The sequence below is a fragment of the Mastacembelus armatus genome, chromosome 15 (genome assembly GCF_900324485.2).
Source record: "Mastacembelus armatus chromosome 15, fMasArm1.2, whole genome shotgun sequence".
Classification (NCBI taxonomy): domain Eukaryota; kingdom Metazoa; phylum Chordata; class Actinopteri; order Synbranchiformes; family Mastacembelidae; genus Mastacembelus; species Mastacembelus armatus.
The window spans coordinates 11,904,829-11,926,118 of NC_046647.1; the positions used below are offsets into that span (position 1 = coordinate 11,904,829).

A 21,290-nucleotide genomic window follows, 5' to 3' on the forward strand; every position below is an offset into this window, starting at 1 on the left:
TACTAGACAGCTTTATATTCCGATATATCCTTTTAACAATTGAACAGAGGTGTAGCAGAGTCATGCACATGGGCTAGCAATACAATTTAAAATGTACAAAACAAAGACAAAAAATTGCATAGATGCCCTGGGACTATGTTTTTTTTCATAACTTTTAAACCATATTAAATTCTTCAAGAGCAGACTGAGCTTCTACCTGTGCTGTCCTACAGTGCAGTCTGAAAAACCTTGGTCTATTTTCAAGGCACCACAGGTACAGTATAGTCACAGGAAGTTTTGTCTCAACAGCACAAGCAGAGAGTATAATAAATTGTCAGAGTTAATCTCCAGTGTGTGTAATAAATCACTACAGAGATGATCTTGTGTGTGCAGGAATTCACTTTTTTTTTCTACAAAGACCTGGAAATTTGGGACCATGATTTTGGAAAAGAAAGTAGTGGTGTGTGTTGTTCCTGTAGTTCTTGGACAGATTCAGACAGACAGAGTCAGGAAATCTGCAGCAGGATGGGACTGTCCTGGGGACTTACTCATGAGGTTTTACAAATGGGTGGTTTTAACTTCAGTTAATGCAGCCATCTGTACTGCTACTGACAGCAATTAAGCTTTAGTTCCTTCTCACCACTAGACTGTGTGTGTTACTAATGTAATGGAGACAAATCTGTTCACACAGTCACACTGTGGGGACTTGACGTTCTTATGTGGACAACAAGAAAACCTCCAAAACTTAAGTCACTGAATTTTAAAGCAACAACATGGTTTAAGGCGAGGGTAACGTTAAATCTCCAGGTAATAAATGTAAAATTGATGAGTGTGCACTTGGCTGCAAAGCAAACTCTCAATCTCAGCAGTATAAAAATGACGGGATTAAAAACCCCAAAAACAGACAGATGGGAGGTCAAAGTAATGGCCTGGTGCCAAGAGCTAGTGAGGGATCATGTGTGAATAAAGACACACACACATTCACATTTTAAAATTTTGTCACTATGATTATTTGGAGGACAATCATGCTTTCACTTTTGGAACAGCAGTTCCATTAATTTGGGGCCAGGAAACAGGATGCACTGTACATTGTTGCCATGGAGACAATTAGTTCATGTAAGCTATGGCCAACAAATAAAACCCACTTGTTTTCAGACAAAATTTGTTTACATTTTTGTAAACTACATTGCACTTGTGGGTGCACAGCATCTATCACTGGATTCCTTTGATACTGAAGGAAATTTGAAGCCAATGTGAAGTCAATTCAATTCACTATAGGCATCTGAGAGAGTGAGATCATCGGGAAGTCTAAGTTATACTGAATCCAAATATATATGGATTTTGTGTACCTGTTCAGATTTGACAGAGTTATGATTACAAAGAGGAGTGCAATGTTTGATGCAGATTTAAAAATGGTCCCAATAGTCACCATGAGCTTCTACTGCTACTCCAACCACTCACTGTGCTGAGTGCACAACTACAAAAATGAAAATGCTCTTGGTTTAGATCAATTCTATGTATTATGACAACTAAATGAAAATGCTCTTGGTTTAGATCAATTCTATGTATTATGACAACAACTAATGATCGACTATAGATACTTCAATGCAGCTGTAATATTTCTTCTATAGAAGAGCCTATAATTATCAAACATTATGTACAGGGCTGCATTGGTTATTATCTTTATTGATTTGTCTGCCAATTATTCGCTCAATAAATTAGTCTATAAAGTGTCAGGAAATAGTGAAAAATGTTCATCCCAGTTTCAATAATGTCTTTAAATGCGTTGATTTGTCCTATCAACCAAAACCCAAAGAAATTCAGTTCAATGTATAAAAAGTATTGCATGAAAAGTTTAACGATTAAGCATTTATCATGATAGATGTCTAGCTGGCTCTGCAGTCTGTATGGCACTGTACAGTTAGGATGTTTACAGCCAGTCACCCATCGTTCAGCTCTGTCTTATCTTCCTTACTGCTCAAGTTGTCAGTCTTTATGTTAAAAGTCAAACTGATTTTGTGATGTACGAGCAAAAGGAGCAAACTAATTTAATCTCTCTGTTAATTTTCTGTGTATCTTTACTTGAAGAATACAGGTCATGTTTTATGGGTGGAAAGCACTAGGATTCATACAGTTTCTGTGTGTGTGTGTGTCAAACTAATCTGTAACACATAAATTAGTGTGGGTCAGGGGACAAAGTCGCATGGTAGCATCATTAAGACTCCAGTTGTACTTCAGTCACAAATGCTTATGTTTTGTTTAAGTGAGCATTTCCAGAGCTCTGACGCACAATAAACTGAATACATGAGATGATGAATAAAATGCCCAATGAGACATTCTGCATCATGTATTTATCCATTACATTTGCAGAGCTGTGCTTTACTGATATTTTTTGTAGCATCCATCACTTGGCCACAACACAGACTACTGCTGCGCTAGCCAGCTCGATACTGTACCTCCAAAGCATAATGACTCCAATAAAATGCTCCGCTCTTAATTGGTACTGTGTTTTTACCTCTGTTAGAGGCAAGCAGTGTGCTGGATAGACAGCCAGGATTACACATACATAATAATATACTTAACCTTTAAGCTCAGTGGTATAGCATTAATACTTTTAGGATTAATATAGATAAACTCAATCTGTCAATCAAGCTGTCAGGCGGTCCCTTAGAGCAAAGGTCAGACCATTTCTATTGTGTGTGTGTGTGTGTACTCTGGGCTGGCTGCCCAGAGTGCACTACAACAATATTAAAAGCTACAACTTCGACAACCAATCGCAGGCCTTCCAATTTGACACCGATGTGTTGCCATGGCAGCAGCCTCATGTTTAGTTTAAGCTGTCATGGCGACATCAGCTTCATCTAAATAGATGCACATCCCACTGGTTATACGAAAGTGGCCCACAGGATGGGTTTTCTACTCACTGATGTGTGCGTCCGTGGCTGGAAAACATCTGTAACATTGTTCTTTTGTAAACAGTATGTTTCATAGTTATCCGTTTTCACAATGAAATATTTAATTATGCTACCCTAACAGGCATTATTTATGCATTTGGTCATAACTATTGAAACAGAATGATAATATGTCAAATATGTCAACAATCACCATATTATCTAATTTTACTCTAGAATGGATCCTATATTGACAAGACTACACCAACAGTTACTCCGATGAAAATATTTAGCATCAACTAATGTCTATGCACCGAGGACCCACTTGTAGTTTGTGCATTAGCCATTCATAACTCTTACATTAGAGCTGGGTTTATTAACAGCTGGTACCACCAATTCCAGCTCTTGTCAATAAGTCAGTATTATTAAATATGACCTTCTGTGAAATTGCTTTGAGGTGGCATGATCATATTGTGTTGCTTAACAAAATTCTTTATTTATAAATTAATCTTCCTAATCAAACCATAATTTAAAACTAATGAAAGTTGTTTAGAGTTTTGTTTTATATAAGAGGAGTTTAAGGCATAATGCAAGTGGCTGACCATGAAAACTAAACAGCAAATTACTCTGATGTAGCTCTTATTGTCCCAATAAAATCCATTTGTTTAAATGAAAGAATTCAGCCCGTCTTACCAACTCTTTCTCTATGTTCTTGACCCAGGTAAATCACAGTCCTGTCTCCTTTATGTTCTGCTCAGCCGCTCAGTTTGCCAAGAGGCCTTGCTGTGTCCCTGCTGTCAGTTCAGACCTCAGATATGTTTGAAAGCCCCTTCTCTGCTTCTGATGTGCAGCCAGGCAGAAAAATTAGGCTGTGTATCAGTCAATCCGAACATCACTGAATTACAGTGACTCTGTGTAGCTAAAGAGGTGTCCTGCCAGAGGACTGATGCTTTGTGTATTGTACAAATCAGATACACATCGCTTCTTAAAAATGCTCGGTCAGAAAACTAAATTTTAGATTTTAAGAGTTAAACACATGCAATTTGTAGCCTTGTTTACCATAGGAAAACATGTTTTGCCACAGAATCTGTTATTTTTTTTATGCTACTATAAGATTGGAGAAAATCAACTAGAAAATGAAAAAAAAAGATGAAGCACTGATTTGGCTGACTATGAATACCAGTTGCTCATTAAGACAACTCTCATAAAATTTATTTTCACAGAAATGTATTCAGTGTTCATTTGGCAGGTACAGAATAACGTTTGAAAATGTCATTTCTAGCTTTGATTGCCAATCCCTCAAGGGATCTGCCACTTTTTCACCGACTCCTTTCACGACAGAAAGGACTTTACAAAAACACAAGAGCTACAAATACGTCTGTATGTTGGACCGGTGCCTATGGTGATACGATTCAGGAGAGAGAAGGGGGCATTACTTTCATCATGGCGCAGATGCCATAGCTGTGTTGGCAGCAATGACTGGGCTTCATGCCCTGCCAGCACCCTCACACACATAGCGTGAGGCAAAACCTGATGGTCTCCTCTGATAAAGCTTGCTGTAGCTCACTTCAATTTATAAGTTAAACAGTTAAACAAAATTACCTGTCAAACCTAAACTGTTGGACAATTTAACCATCACCGACAGTGGATAATTTCATAATCATGCAAACAAACACACAGGGCCTAGCTGCATTCAGTTTGAAGGTAGGTGATTACTTCAACACTTTTCCATAACGTACTGGGAATAAATTATCATAATATGTTTCAGCTCATTGTCATTTCAAACGTAGCTGCATTGTTTATCAGCACCAGTGTGGTCTGAATATTACTTCTGCTTCTCCTCAGCATCCCCATGCCTATTGACTCTATATGCCAAATTAATCAAGGCAGCATCTATTTAAGTTCACTGCATTCATAATGCTTCTGTTAGCTGTCTAGTTTGATTATATGTTAATGAGCCACAGTTTGGATGTAATTAACTGTGTGCTTGGTGAAACAAGCTCTGAATAGACATCTAGGATAAACAGTTGTAGGACAGGAAAACAAGGGCTGAGGCTTCTTCCACGTACCAAGGAATTTCTCTAGAAGTGCACCATTTACTTTTTTGCACATTCTTTCTCAGCAGCCAAGGAGGTGTGAGGGATGGGCCAGAACAAAAAAAGAGTGAGATGAAGAGTAACACACAAATGCAAATGTGGACACAAAAAAACGTCCTGTAAGACATCATCTCCCGTAAACGTCTGCTGATTAAGTAAAGGAAGAAAGATGTCTTCGTTTACAGTAAGTGTTTCAATTTTAGTAACGCAAACAAAACAGACTCTAAACAGAAGTGGACTTTGCAAATTTCAGTTAAATACTTAATTTAGACACAATTCTTTGAAGAAATTGCTGTTGAAATCCCCAGGTCTGTGGAGTGAGAAGTGAAAAGAGACTCTGGGATCACTGAGATGCCAAACACATGGAGGAGAAAAAAAAAAAAAAAAAAAAAAAAAAAAAATCACTGAAATTCCTTCAACCTTCACCTCAGCATCAATTTCCCAACAGACCCCAAGAAGTGTGTTTTCATCCATTCTGTTTCAAGTCAAAATGACATATGACTTTCTCACCTTGTCACCACATTCAACATGTTAAAAAAAAAAGACATTTTTAGTATTTTAACATCAAAATCTTCATTTAACTTCTTAGAAATCATGTTAGAAACATCAATCTGCCTTCTCTCGCAACAAAAAATAAAACCTTGAGTACGACTGTAGTAAATAATTTCACCTAGCTAAGCTTTCACCTCCCAAAATGAGGTGATGCTCCCTTGGGTGTTAACTACTGAAAACTGTTTCTTTCTCCTCAGGAATCCACTACTTCGTCTTGGTAGCTACAATTGATTTCAAAGAATTCAAACTTTGTGACAGCTCATTAGATGTGAAGCCTGTTGAAGATTTTTTTTTTTTTTTTTTTTTTTTTTTTTTTAAAAACTGGTGCCTTCCACTCTTATCTGAATAGTCTGACAATGACTTCCAGAGATCCAGGGACTCCAGCAAGAAACTATTTGGCAAAGAAATGTTACATAGCTCTCCATAAAACAGACAACTAGTCATTTTCACTGGTCAAGACCTTAATTAAATTTAACCACGCGTTACATTTTGAAGTGCATATTGTACTTATGCTGTAAAGTATAATTCAAATGGTTGATAATTTCATTTTGAATCGGGTTTCAGGTTGGCATAAACCCTGGATTCACTGGAGTCTGAATCAGTCCCTTATCTTTCCTCATTCTTTTTATTGTCAAAGAGAAATTCACAAAATATTCACAGAGCAGACTTTGCATTGTTATCTAGAAATGACAGTTTCAGAAATGCCAGTTGACATGACAAACACTCCCAGCAGCAGATTATATTAGCTGTAGCTTGTAGTTAATTAACATTAATTCCTTGAGTACTTTATTCAAAGGCAAAATTAGTCCGTTGGTTATTGTCTATTGTTGTACCCATTGAGCTGTGACTCAAAACTGCAGTGTGTCTGCCTTGTCATCCAACAAAAGGCGAACAAAATCTCAAATGTCTGAATTTTATTTTATCAGAACTTATAAGAACATAATTAAACTTAAGACGAGATTTGAAAGGCTTCAGACTCGCTAAACCATTAGATAACCTCTCCCTAACCATCCATCCATCATCTATACCCACTTATTCCTAATCAGGGTCACATTGACCTGCTGGAGCCTATCCCAGCTCTCTTTGGGTGAAAGGCAGGGGTACACTCTGTGGGAGGAAACCAGAGTACCTGGAGAAAACCCACACAAGCACAGGGAGAACATGCAAACTCCACACAGAAAGGCACCTGCTGGGTTTCAAACCAAGAACCTTCTTGCTGTGAGACAGTGCTGAACACCAATCCACTGTGCTCAGACAAAGTTGTCATGTAAGGAATGGAATTTGAACCTACATCTCCAAAGGAGACTGCGTTCTGAACATTTCACTGCATAGCTGACTTGAAGAGTAAGAGTTTTGGATACATACCGTTTGATTGTTCAGTGTGTAATGGGAAGATCAGCGAAAGAGAGTAAACATATGATGGTGCAGTACAAGCAGGATAAGTACTGATTTTACTGGAAAAGCAGAATTAAACGTCTGCATAGCAACAGAGAAAAAAGCCAACTCATCAAACCAGAATGCAGCTACAGGAACTGAAATTGTTAAGAGGCCAGTCACTTACACTGTAGATGTGCTCAAAAAAAAAAAAAAAATAAACACATGCAATGACTATAGAGCTGTTCTTAACCTCTGTGCTCAAGTGGATACTGTGAGGAGGAAGTAGGACATAGCATAGAGGAAACCAGAGCTCCTCTTTTTGCTATATACAGGCAATTCTGTACTTTTTTGTATGTCAAAATCCTAGTTCCATCTTATGTTTCCATCTTTAAGTCTACTGTTGTAGTTGAGGTAGCAATGTGAGTTGGAGCACCACTATCAAGCTTGACATATATACACAGGTACAGGAACAGATGCAAACTTGAACCCACAACATAAACATTGCAGGAATCTAGCTGACTGAATTACACTGAGTGGGCAGGGGAAGCCTCCAGATGTTGATGAATGCTCACTGTTCTCACCTACAGTATAAACTTTTTTTTATTTTTCTGCTCTGATTTAAAAGACGCAGCTTCTCCTGCAACTTCTCTGGCACAAGAAAATAAAACTGTACTAAAGTCGAAGCAAGTTCCTTTCATTTCTGACATGTTGTCAGCAGTACCGAGCCCCTTCTCTGTTGATTTGGCTCTGTGCTTCAGGGTCAAGTTGGCCACTGGTGGTGAAGATGTTGAGAAAAGTTGTGAGGAAGCCTGCTGTTAATTTTAATGAGGCGCTGCCAAAAGTGAGAGCTGCAACAGCAGGTGACGTGTGACACCCCTGGATTAAAAGTTGTGGGCTGCAGCGCATGAAAATACCAACATGGCATTTACACATATCCCTCTGAGTCTGCTGGCTCTGTTTGGAAAAAGATTTGGTTCTCGAATATAACAGCCACGAGCCAAACAAATTTTATCGTGCTATAATATTGCAAAAATGTCTTCACAGGAGAAGTTGAGACTGCTGACATACCGTGCAGATGATTAAGCACTTACAAACAGCCTTCCAAAGGCTAAAAATGAAGAGAAACATGATATAAACAAGAACACCTGCTTAAATTAAAAACATTCAGTGCAGTGACAACGGCCGGTAGAGCCACAGCAACAGATAGTGTTTCTCATGAAAGGATTGACTGATTGATTCTCCTGCGATCATTTTAAGATTTGCTTCCTGAATCGTGATGTACTTTTTATGTTTAACAGGTTTTGTTTGTGCTAGTGAATTTCTTCACTCTGGTAAGTCCAAAGGGGCTGTAACATTCAAATGAAGTGGAAAAGGGACAGACAGACATCAACACACAGATATTATGAAAGGTGTCTGGGGGTTATTGCAATGTTTTGCAATGGGAGATTAGTAATAGAGGTAGAAATGTCTTCCTGTCGTGCTTCCTTCATACTTTCCATACTGACCATAAGATTCCACACTTCCTTCTACCTGCTGTTACACTGTCATAACTCCAGGAGTAATGAGGAATTCGCCCACCTCTTTCCTGTAATTGACACTTTTGAGCTCTGTTTTGACAAAAATTGCACAACACTGCTCAGCTGTCAGCCAAACAGGATGCAGCCTGCAGCTTTCCAGGGAAGTACAGTTGTTTAGCATGTGGGGTTGAGTGACAGAGTAACTGGAAAAAACACTTAACAGCTGAAAACCAGTATAGATGGGTATTTAGTATAGTTATTGATTGATTCAGGTCCAGATGTTGACATTTTAGTGTAAAATATTTTAATTCTACATACTGGGGCTATGAATATACACAGGAACTGCTCTCTACTGGTTGAAAACCCAGCTACTGCGATTAAATTTTGCTATTTGGTAATGCTAAGTTGCCAAGTTACGGGTAAGGTGCCAGCTTTAGTCATCAACCCCCTTCCCTCATAAAAGTGATCACCATCATCCTCCACCACGCTGTCTGCTTTCAGGGATCCTGCAGCAGAAGAGTCCTCCACCTCTCTCTGTAGTAAATGTTTCCTGTGACTCTGGGTGAATCTCATTTCACACTTGTTGCATCCACGTTTCACTCACTTGTCCTTTTCTTGCACCTTAGTCTCGCCCACATAAGATGCAAGGAAAAGAAGGACAGAAGAAGGATGTTTTAAGAGACACGAGACGTCCTTTCCTCCAATCCTTAATGTGCAGTGTCCAATCACAAACTGATTTTGATAAATATGTCAATTTCTAACAGCTGTAGCTCCGCCAGGCCTGCTCCTGGCTCCTCAGAGCAGAAATAAGAGGTTTGGGACATTCTTCATCATCGCAGACCCTGACAACTTCTGAGTCAACCAAAAAACAATAAAATAAGGATAATGGGATTCACCCTCTATATCACTGTCCATATCTCTCTGATCAGGAGATGTCACCTCCTCCACTACACATCCACAATTCACTCCCTCCTTTCAGCCCCACGTCCACTTTCTTGGCATTTTTCAAAATGATACAGTGTGTAGAGTGAAGCTCAGGCCGAGGGGTTTAGTTCCACTTTAAAGTTACAGACAACACATACAACCCGCTACATGCTGCTGATCACAGGGGATCAAACTGCATAGTGGCAGTTTGTGTCTTACTGATTCTAATGGTCAGGCCCAGAGCAAGAATGAGGAAATGAAAGACAAGCTCACCACTAAAACAGAAACTGAAAGCATTTTCAATGTAACCACTGACCTGACATTACCAGTAAAAACAGACTTCTTACTGGCAAAGGGTCTGCATTTTAGTTTTGTTCTTTTATTTATTTAAAATAACACAATAGCTGTTCCGTCCCTCAAGCTAATGTTTATCCTCCTTCTACCTCACAGGATAGCTCGACTGTGTAGAGAAGTTATGGAGCAGCAGGCAGCAACAGCTCACCACAGTGCTCCTAGAACACACGAATAACGTGTGTGTGCCTGCAGCTGTACGTGCCGAGCGCTGAGCTGACTGGTGGTTTAACTCAGTGGCCAGCAGCAGCAAAAAGCAGCTAAATCACTTTATGACAGTGTGGCAGACAGTTGGAGAACTGGCCTCCAGCAGCCATTTACACAACAGCTGACCAGCACATATACTGTTTCCCTGCATCTGATTTAGAAAAACTTACTATTGCAATTTATAGAAAGGGCATCCTTCTTAATCTATACAGGTCAGTCCACCCATAATTACATTAAAAAAAACAAAAAAAACAACCACCTGTAGTGTAGTTATATCAAGCCAATTTTAGAGGGATTATTTCTTTGTTAGAAGGTAATATCAGTGCAGACCTCCTGGCCTATGGGTTAAAAAGGCCCTTCCTCCCCTCATGTTCTGTCATCTCTCTATTTATCTGAATCCCATGAAAGTAGAACATGCTCTTCAAATACAAAAAAAACAACAAAAAAAAAAAAAACATTGTTCACACAAACGTCTCTGTGTTACTCTGAATAAGTGGAACATGTGCAACTCTTCTCTTCTGGCTGTTTTTCAAAAGGTTTGAGCACCACATGACACTAAAAACACTTCATTTCCATTCAAGGATGCAGCCAACACATGTGAGAAGAGAAAAAAAATTAAATGTTTAAATGATAATAATGATGATCAATACTTTCAGTCAGCTGACTCACCAACTAATCAAACTGGCTAACAGTTTCAGATCTACTTCAACCGCTAGACATCAGAAGAGAAAGAAAAAGCAGAAGCTTCTGCAGGGCTATGGGCCACTTAAAAACAACCAATCAATGAAACTAAATTATTAATAATTTTTAGCAGCTCAGGGAATGATGTTTAGAGTGATGTAGTGTACATTAGGAGAGTGGACTACCGATCATTTGAACATTTGACACCTCAAGACAGGTCCTGATTTAGACAAGGTCTGATAATCCTGTCCACATCTGTATGATCATTCATCTGCCAGGGTGCTGAGCTGGAACATGAAAATTGCAGAAAGATTTGTATAATGGAAATTCCATCACACACAAGGGATGTCTAGATCGTCTTCAATTATTAACACTCATACATGATTACAAATTTGCAAGCCTTTCGCCTGTCAGCGCCCTCAGACACACTGTCCTGATTTAGATCCTCATCCTCCTCCTCCTCCCTTTCCTCACAGCACTCAAACCCAAGGTAACAGAACAAATGAAGATGTCAGGTTGTCTTGACAAACACACCCAGCATCCTCCACATACACACACACACACACACACACACACACACACACCTCATCTCTTTGTAATTGGGATCACACTTATGTGTCTCCAGAATATCCTTGAGTTTGGACATCTTGACACAACCAAACACACATCTGTGTCTATTAACATGCACGAGCTACACAGACTGGATCAATGTGACTCGAAATTTGCTGCACTAACAAATACAAAAAGCTAAAAAGGCTCATGCTGGTTAGATAGTCAGAATCACCACATGCCTGTGTAAACTCCAAATAATATGACAGAGTAGAGACAGTAGAGTCTCGCACCAAAACCTGTCCTCCCTGGACAGCAAGTATTTCCATAACTACAGCTATTCACTCATAAGATCTGAATGTTCCCACAGCTGTCCATGTGATCACACCAGCGTCAACAGTTAGCCATACTGAATTAACATTTGTCAAATTGCTCGAATAAATAATTAAAAGTTTACTACATCTCCATAAGGTCTGCAAAGCCAAGCTGAACTAGCAATAGCAGCATAAATTCATTATTTAAATCCCCATTAATAACTGTAACATTCGGGATTGAATTAAAATGATCGAAGAATAGTGAGGTATATTTCAGCAGAGTAGAGATTTACTGTCAAACTGCACTTATATCTGCTGCTGTGAGAGGGGAATGCCTCTGACACCGACATAGTTTTGATGCAATTTGAGTAATAATTAGAAGCAGCAAACGTCATGTGGCAACACAAACACCACCACCATCAGCAAGAGTCTGAGATAATCAATGGGGACCCTCAAAAACTCATTACTAATAGAAGCTCATTATAAATTCATAATGAAAGGGCAGTAGGGACTCATTCTGCTGTTGGGAATTGTTTGCTGGAATCAACGGTAAAAGCAGTTGATTATATCCACACTGTTTAAAAAAAAAAAAAAAAAAAAAACACAAGTAAATTACATGATTGGTTAATTGATAATGTTCCAAAAGAAAAACTTTCCCTGATATTGCACAGCACCTCCTAGAGATTGTATGACAGTGGGTGTTTAAAACATAATGCCATTTAAACTCCTTTGTTTGCACAACCACATTGGCTACTCCTGCTGCAAGAAAATTACTTTTCCTCCAGTTTTTTCCCCAAACAAAAATGATGCCACATGTTTACAAGCATGACGAGAAGCCTTCACGAGATGTCTACGGGATGAGTTTCTCCTGCATTATATCAGTCACAGTGGAAAACAAATACAAAAGGCTTTTATAAAGAGATTACAGATTATTAATTCAGCATCTCATACTTGTTTTAGCACTAGAGACTTGCTGGGTTAGGTATAAATGACCTTGTTTTATATATATATATATATATATATATATATATATATATATATATATATATATATATAAAAGTTGGAGAGGGTAATGAAAACTGCTCAACGTATCGTGGATCCTTCACTTCCTTTCTTTACAGAAAGACAGCACACACACACCATCACCAAGGACTCCTCTCCGTTTGCTCCTCTCATCTCATAGTCTGTTCGCCCACCTGCCCTCTGGGAGGCGCTATAGGAGGCAGACTAAGACCTGCAGGTACAGAACAGCTTTTTCCCTGTTGAACTCTGCCCCCCAGTGACACTAATCCCCCTTCCCCACTCAGACACTCACCCCCTAGACTGAACTGAATACACTTACCCCACTACCTGCACTGTTTATATCCATAATAATTTGCACATATTGTATATAACCCTTTTCTTTGTTCTGCTGCTCTTATTTATCCTACCATAGTCCGAGGGTCTGTTTCAATGCTTCACTGTTTCTGAATGCTCTCCACCCCATAAATGTACAAGGGAGCAAACAGTTGAAATCAATGGGTGTATTAAGACAAAAAAAATAATCTGGGTGACATGTTCACTATGATGGATTACTTAAACAAATTTCTGTAGGTTTATTTTGAAAGTGGACAGCTGGCTGGCTTTTAGAAATCTAACCAAATGTGCTAGAGAAAACAGCTGATGTAAAGCACCATGGAATTTATTGCATTCGTTTTATGAAAGGAGCCTCAATAAGCCAGTCAGGTTGCACATGATGTCAATGGGCACTTAAAAAGACATGGATATAAACAAAACTGACTGAGTCTCTGTTCTTACTGTGAAATCCAAAAAGAATTTCTGCTCAAATTTCTAAATGTCACTACTAACAGCTGCTCCTGCATCAAGAAGCAGATCAGCAAGTAATGTGTCAAATCTGCACAGTCCACTAATCAGATACCTGTAATATGAGAGAGTTTCAATCCTTAGTTTACCAAAACAGCTGCTCAGTGCAAAATACTGAAATGAAATGTTGAATATTTCAGTTGCTGATACAGATTTAAATCCACCAAAAAAAAAAAATAAACATCTAAAAATCAATCAGTTTCTAACTGTATGTCACAGTAGTGACAAATGTCTGTTGTGTGTAGCTACAGTAACACACGGTATTGTTATTGTAGCTCCTTCCTCACATCCTCTTCTTGGTTCGTTTCCGATGGCAGACAGAAACCTTGGGAGAGTGTGAAAGCCCTAATGAGATCATCAACCACAGTCCGCTACCTGCAGCAGTGCCATCCCACGGCCCATTCAGCTGAGCCAGCATCTCTGCTTGGCTGATGTATAGCAGCTGTCGAGCACTCCCCCCTTTTCATCCTGTACATTATAATTTCATTACACCCACACAACACACACATGCAACTGCACACACACACAATGCATGAAGAGGGTTACTTAAGAAACATCAATATAAACCCTGTTCTGCTGTCCCATCACCTATGGGTTTTTTTTTTTTTTTTTTTTTTAAACTACTGCCAATCCCATTACTCCAATGAGGTTTAACTTACATGTGTGTACAGTAAGGCAGCGTCCAAAAGGAGGAAGTCATTAGATTGGATCAATACGTTATTCCTTAAGGATGAAGACCAGCTACAGTGGGACGCTGTTGCAGGGCAGGCCAGGATTGAATTAGTGCACAGGAGACAAAAGGCAAAGACACAGTACGATACCCTTATTATGTTACCACATTACAGCCCAGTCAGACGCTGATGCAACAAGACCTGCAGGGGACTTTTTATAGTCCAGCATCAGATAGCAAAAGCAGGGTGGGAGATCAGCACAAAACCTACACGCCACTGGAAACCATGTCAGATATTGGCGGCTGCAATATGGTGGTTTTCTTGTTAATATAATTTTAATTACTTCACCCAACGATCAATTTAAAAAAGCTGAAAATCAAGTAAAAGTAAAGGCTTTGTTACAGTCACAGGACTCCAGGAAAACCCACATCCTGAACTGACTCATGTACTCTCATGGAAAAGAACAGGATATGGTTAATGACTGATTCTTGTTGGCTGTATCCATTTCCTGCCATTTTTCAGAAAGAAATCAATATTATTTTACAGATTAGCCACTACACTGAGGACAATGCAGAAAGCAGCAGACATGGAGATGCAGTGTGAGTCAGAGAATTTCATCTGCAGGTGCCATTTTGAAGCAGACTGACATTAAGATAAACAGAATCTTAAATAGATTAGGAGTAAAAAAAAAAAATCTATTATGTGTGTGGTTAACTAGAACATGATCACATCCTCTAGCAACAGGCAGGTAATGTACACAACAAGTAAAAAAGGAACTCTGTCTCTGTGTGTGTGTGTGTGTGTGTGCGTGTGCGTGCGTGTGCGCGTGTGTGAGAATTCCTATTTTTCGTTGTGTCTTGCTTTTCTCCACAGTTTTACACAGCTGGATTTTGAGGATCTCAAATGGGCCATAGGGAAAAGGTGGTGGCAGTTTTTCACCGTTGTATAGATCAAACATTTAGTCAAGAAAATAACTGACAGATTAATCGATTCGCTGCAGACTTATTGGACACAATTGGAAGGAAAAAAAAAACATTTAAAAATATATTTTCTTTTTAGTTAAACTCAGTGGTTGGACAGATGGAACAAACCAATTTGCCAAAATAAAGACATGCACTACAGTAGATGAGCCAGACTGAAAAACCTTTATCTGAAATTCCTCTGCAAGTCAAAATGTTTTTTTTTCCCCCCGTTGTTAAATTGAAATTGATTGAAAACACTAGAGAATAGCACAAAGGGGGCTGTCAGACGCATCCTCTGTTTCATACTGTAGGAGGCACATTTCACCATCACAACCAACTGTGTCAAACAATGATGGCAGTTAATTGGCAGAAAACTACCACTGGAGCCTTCAGATACTTTTGATTGCATTCTTCCCATATTACAATTACTTTCCTCAGAATCCATCTCTGAAGACAAAGTATGAGTTCATTTGCAAGCACACAATGGCAGAGTCCATTAAGAGGCTGCAGGCTCCTTTGCTTGCAGTTTTAGCAGCTTAACATACTCAGTCTTAGTCCCCCTCTTCCTTTTTGTTTGGAGCCATAATAAGGACTTCACGTTCTAGTTTCCCCCTTGCCGACAGTCCTGTCAGGACAACTGATAACTTCAGAGTCTGTTGACAGCTCGGGCAGTTATGAGACGTCTCCTAATGGCTAAATGCTTGTTGACACAGACAAAATCCCTCATTGCAGGAAGGCACGGAGTCAGCTGGTCATCAAAGAAGATGAGGCCAGGAAAAGAAAAGCAGGGGGAGAGGAACAGACTGTTTTAAGTGTATGATGTGCTCATATGAAAGGACTAACAAGCTGGTGCAAGTGCAGTCTCTTTATTTTTATCTTGACTGGGAGCAAGTAGATGCAAAAAGTCACTTGATATGGTTTAAGTACTTATTACATTCTCCCAGACAAAAACAAAACACCCTATCATTGCTACAGTTTAACTATGTAAAGCTTATACACACTCAATGATAAAACCACAGGCACATGAAGAACTTCTCATTTTTACTTATTGTTTTCCGCTACATTAGAGTCAAAGCATTTGCGATTAGTTTTATTTTTTCAAAGCCAACATTTTTCTTTTGCTCAACTCAAGTATAAAACAGAGGCAGGAGCTCCACCTGTTTGCCTACGAAAAAGCCATGGTAAGCCACCTCGGTTCAAAACACAACTGTGTCAGAAACATATAAATGGTGTTTGCATGGAAATACATGGCAATCCCATGTGAGGAGGCAGGATTAGTTACATGGCAGTAAAAGAGAGAAGAAGCATTGTGTTATCTGCAGGTTTATGCATGCACTCCGCACCGATACCATTGGGACAATGAGGCTCCTTATCAAAACAAGCCCTTATTATTTCATAACAGCAGTAAAGACACAACCAAAGGCTAAAGTGATGTTGCATGCAGACACATGCAGCTGATTCCTCGTATTATCCCGACTATAGCTGCACCGCACACTGAAGTACCAAGACACAGGTAGTATTATGATAAGCTGTCTGTGATAAGCCAATACCTGCTGCCTTGGAATGAAGGTGAGAGAGGTTTGCCCAAGGTAAATACCAGAGAAGGAAACACACAGAGGAAATGAAAACAGAAAACTACCCAAAGTCCTTTGGGGCAGCTTTAAAAAAAAAAAATTAAAAAATTAAACAAACTGCAACTGCAATAGACATGCAGAGATTATTGAGCAGGTTGTGGTGGCAAACAGCAGGACGGGAGCATAAAGTGGCACCAAGTGAGGGGAAGCTGATCCTGCAATCAATGACAAGATAGTGGAATGTGAGCTGTAACTATAAACTGATTATTGGCTCTGACAGCAGAACCACCTCAGTTTATCAGGCAAAGCGACATGTTACTGCCTCACACAAATGCAGTTTACAGTCAGACTGGATTCACTGTAGCCTGGGAGCAGTGCAGGTACACACAGCTCTCAGCCTGGCTTCATCAGGGTTCATAATCAGTCGCCTCAGACCTTTAAGGCTCCAGTACACGTGAAAACTGCTGCGATTACATCTGTGGTCCATCAGGACAAACTGAGCATTGCCATCCCGATCAATATGATATCGATCATGGTAAACTCAGAGGGGACAGGGTGCTGTGACCCCCTGGTTTACTCATATTCAAGGGAAAGCATCCTGGAGCTAAGGCGATGGGAAGAAATGGTAAAAGCTTAATACGCCAATGATCAACCCCCTCGGATTAAAATAGATTATATCTCCCCGTCCCATCTTATTCCACAGCAGTCTGAGTGGAAGAACTAAGGAAAGGTTTGGCCGGACACAGACAACATAACGTCTCCTCATGCTGTCTGTACAAAGCCCAACAATAAAGGAACAGCAGCAGCTGACACCAAACGCGTCGTTGGTTTTTGCTGCGGCGCACCAACCGCTCACAGTGAACTCAATTCCCGTACCTTAAAAATCACAACAGCCACCCGGGGAGCCGCTGTCACGCAAAATACAAAGCAAATTACCACAAGCCAGACGCACGTCCGTCCGCCCGACAAGACCGAGCGACCGTCAGCTGCCTCCGGCTGGGTCTAATCCTGGTTAGGTGCAGCCGAGACACGGGCAGGCTCAGCGTGGACGGACGCATAACTGCATTGGACCAAATGTTGGTCCATATTCCCGCTGACACAAAAAGAAACACACTCACCACTGTTTCGGCACCGAATGACGATGTTTTGTTTATCTCTTTGCTCCCTCTGAGCAGCTGTGTGTGCTGGTGCGTCAGCGACTTCCGCGTTAAGACGGAGTGGGGAAAAAAAACGCAAAGGAAATAATGAATTTAAAGGACAGGCGGCGCACGCGGGCGCACACAGGGCTGTGCACTACTGGAGAAACGAGGAGGATGATGAGGAGGATGATGAAGAGGATGATGAAGAGGATGATGAAGAGCCTACCACATGACACAGTGATGGTAAATGAAATGTAAGATTGAGCCTGAATATCTGCTGATCAACATGCTTATATCAGTTGTTTATAACTGGGTGTAATGTAAAGTGTGTTGCTGGTAGTGACAAATATAATGATCATCCAGATACACAAACATAGCAGCTAGATGGTGAACATATTGGAGCGTTTAGGAGATATTCAGATATTTTATTCCTGGTTCTGGTGGAGACTAGAACAGACCAAAAAGGAGAGTGAGTATTAAGTGAAATAATAATGTAGCTTTAAATGAATGCTGAGCTAAGATCTGCCCCCAAGTACCCCATAACTACATTTATGCACCTTTAAAGTTGCAATGTGTAAAATGTGATTTAGTGGCATCAAGTGGTGAGATTGCTGAATGCAGCCCAATGAGCACCCTTTTGAAGGAGTGTACGTGGCTGGCACCTTTAAAACAAAATGAGATTCCCTGCCAAGAGCCATTGTTTGTTTGTTTGTTGTTGTAGTTTTTGATTTGTTTTTGTTTTTTTTTTGTCCATCCTGAGCTTTTGTAGAAACATGGCGGTGCAACATGGCAGCCTCAGTGAAAGAAGACCCACTCCCTATGTAGATTTTAAAAAGCTCAGTCTAAGATTAAGAAAATATGACAGTTGGTATTTTATGGTGATCACACACTAATGACAACATATTTGTCAACACTATATTCTGTTTCTGCTAATAGACCCGTCTAGATATTATATACTAGAAATGGCAACCAATAAAAACAGCAGATTTTTCTACAGATCAGATGAGATAAAGTGTAAATCAATGCGCTTTGGAGCTGCTGGCAGGTGGAGTTTTGTTGTAGACAGACTCATGCTAGCTTTCAGTCTAATGCTAAGCTAGGCTAACCATATATGAAAGTGGTATCAGTCTTTTTTCTAAGTATTTTCCAGACTGTTCCTTTAAAGTTAAAGATGTGATGATGATAAACAGAATTTCTAGGCTATTTATTATTGTAGATGTTTTTTATTATAACAATAGACTTTACAGGTAACACAACAGATTTGTTATAGACCAACAGAGAAATAGCTCCAGTTTGTATAAATATATTATGTCAGGTTATGAATTCCCTGCAGTGTACTGTATGACAATCCTAACTTGAGTGAATTGTAAGGCCACGCCAAGAGAACCCTAACTGGCAGTGCAGCCTATTGCTCACTTTTTAAACAAGGGAATGCATTCCCTCCCCTGCTGACTCAAAGCCTCAGCCCCATCTCTGTGAAACCTGTCATTGTGTTTGGGCTTATTACTGATGCACAGTCGGCCACTCCGTCCTTGGGGTGGGACAACAGAGCCACTGTGCTCCGTCTGGATAAAGTGGGCACCTCAGAAGTGAGTCTGCCAAAATTGTCATGCATGTGTCTCTGTGTCAGAGAGATACAGGCTGTCTTGGACGAACTAGGATGTGGCTTGTTGTGATAAATGTGGAGAGAGGCAGGCAAGTGAAACACTTAAAGCTGTCGTCAGACAGACTTTTCGCCACATTTACGGGACTTATGAATCCAATCATTACGTTTTTACAAGTGGGGAAACACAGCCAGACAGATACCTAGAGGTAGTCATTTACATTTTGGTGTGCCTAACCCTATTAACCAACCCAACAAATATACAGAATTACTTATGAATACATTAGAACAGTGTGTTTAACAGGCATGATAAGGCTCATTAACTGTACGAGACAAAGCTAATAAGAAACGAGAAGCTGAAACAAATACAAAGAGGGTTGGAGGTAAAAGTTAATAGGGAGTTTACAAACATTTTTTTTTTCAAAGATCTCCTTGGTGTGGGATGTTCCTCCTTTATTACTTGGCACACAGAACCTGTCAGACTGGTATCGCTTGACTGTCACGTGTTTTGATCACACTCTCCTGCCTTAAGCACATACTGTGTGAGGCAGCAGTGTCTTATTTCATACAGGTACACACATATTTTTAGAACAAAGGCAAGCATTATTCCAAAGTTCAGAGTGTGAACCAGAGGTTGATTTGGCGTAGTCATTAATAATGACTGTATGTGCTGATAACACTTGTATATGTGGGAACAGAACATGTGGCTGTTTATAGATTTTAGGAGGAAAAACCTTCCATTCCTTTCCTGTACATGTTTTAGTGTTGAATACATCCACTGCTGCCCTCATTCTCATTCTGAAAGCTATGTTTGTGAAAAGAAAGAAAAAGCATTGTTTTTCAGCCTGTGCAAAATATAGACTTGCAGTACTTGGCAGGGTTTCAGGAGCCGAACTGAATAATCCAGACAGAAAAATAGGCATTTGGTTGGTGTGTGTGTGATATACTGCACAGGAACCCTGGAAGGCTGTTCAACTGAAGAAAAAAACTAAATGAAATACCCGACTCAGACAAAACCTGTATACACCCAGAAAGGTACACTATGATGTCAGAAAGAAAAGGATCCAGACTTAAAGAGCTACTGCACTTTCATAAAGTTAGGGGACTCACATTTAAAGAAAGGATCGGTCAGACTCAGTACAGTCTTTCAAACGTCACGCCCTGGTTTTGTTTTTGTTAACAACCAGAGGCTGAGTCAAGATACTGTGATGTAACTTCACTTGTCAAATTGCTTATGAGCTACAGAAGGTTTTATGTCCTCCCAGTGGTGGACCTAAACGATCACCAAGTTCACAATCACAAATCAAACATAATGGGTTTTTAATGCGTCCTTCAATGGGCCCACATAAAACAACTGTTAATGGTGTTGTTGCATTTTGGGTTTCATCCCTGTTACATTGTGGGCAAAAGAAAACAATTCACAGCCATGTTAGCACCTCTGTGGAGCTGGATGTAGCCACAGCAAAGCTTTATGCTAAATGCTAGGATCTGTATGCTAAAGCAGGTATAATATTTCATTAGTTTAATGAAATGCTCAGAATTTCATTATTTTTGCAAGTATTTGGTCAAAAACCAAAGTATTGGACAAAGTGAACTTCAAATAAAATTGACTTTTTTTTTTTCCCTTGATGTCTTATATTTACCATTTCAAATGTTTCATTTCAAAAATGTGTTTTTTTTATATATTTGTGTTCATCTCTTTCAGTGTGCTGTGTGACAAATTCTGTCAGAAACATTCTTTGAATTGACAAAAACCTCTATGGAATTAAAAATGATCTTTCCTGAGAAATTTGAAATAAAGCATGAAGTACTCTCCTGAAATTAATCTTGAGATGACTGTATACTCCATCTTTTTTAAAAAAAGATGACCCTCTCTATATTAAGGTGCATTTATCTGCCAAGTGGGACTAAGCAGTATGTGCTAGACTGCCCAATTATCTTGGATAATATCTTGGACAAAGCCAGACAACATGAAGGAGGAAAATGAGGATAAAAACACTGAGACGTGACTCAGGTCAGGGATTGTCTGTTTCAAAGGAA

General features: G+C 39.7%; 1 protein-coding gene across 2 annotated transcripts in view; it reads right to left on the reverse strand.

Moving 5' to 3' along the window:
* Positions 1-17,720, reverse strand: part of marchf8 (membrane-associated ring finger (C3HC4) 8) — a 69,156-nt gene extending 51,436 nt beyond the window's left edge. For both annotated transcript variants that reach the window (XM_026309672.2, XM_026309674.2), the window contains exon 1: positions 17,627-17,720. The gene's annotated coding sequence lies outside the window, so the exon portion shown is untranslated. The remainder of the gene's footprint in view (positions 1-17,626) is intronic.
* Positions 17,721-21,290: the final 3,570 nt, after the last annotated feature.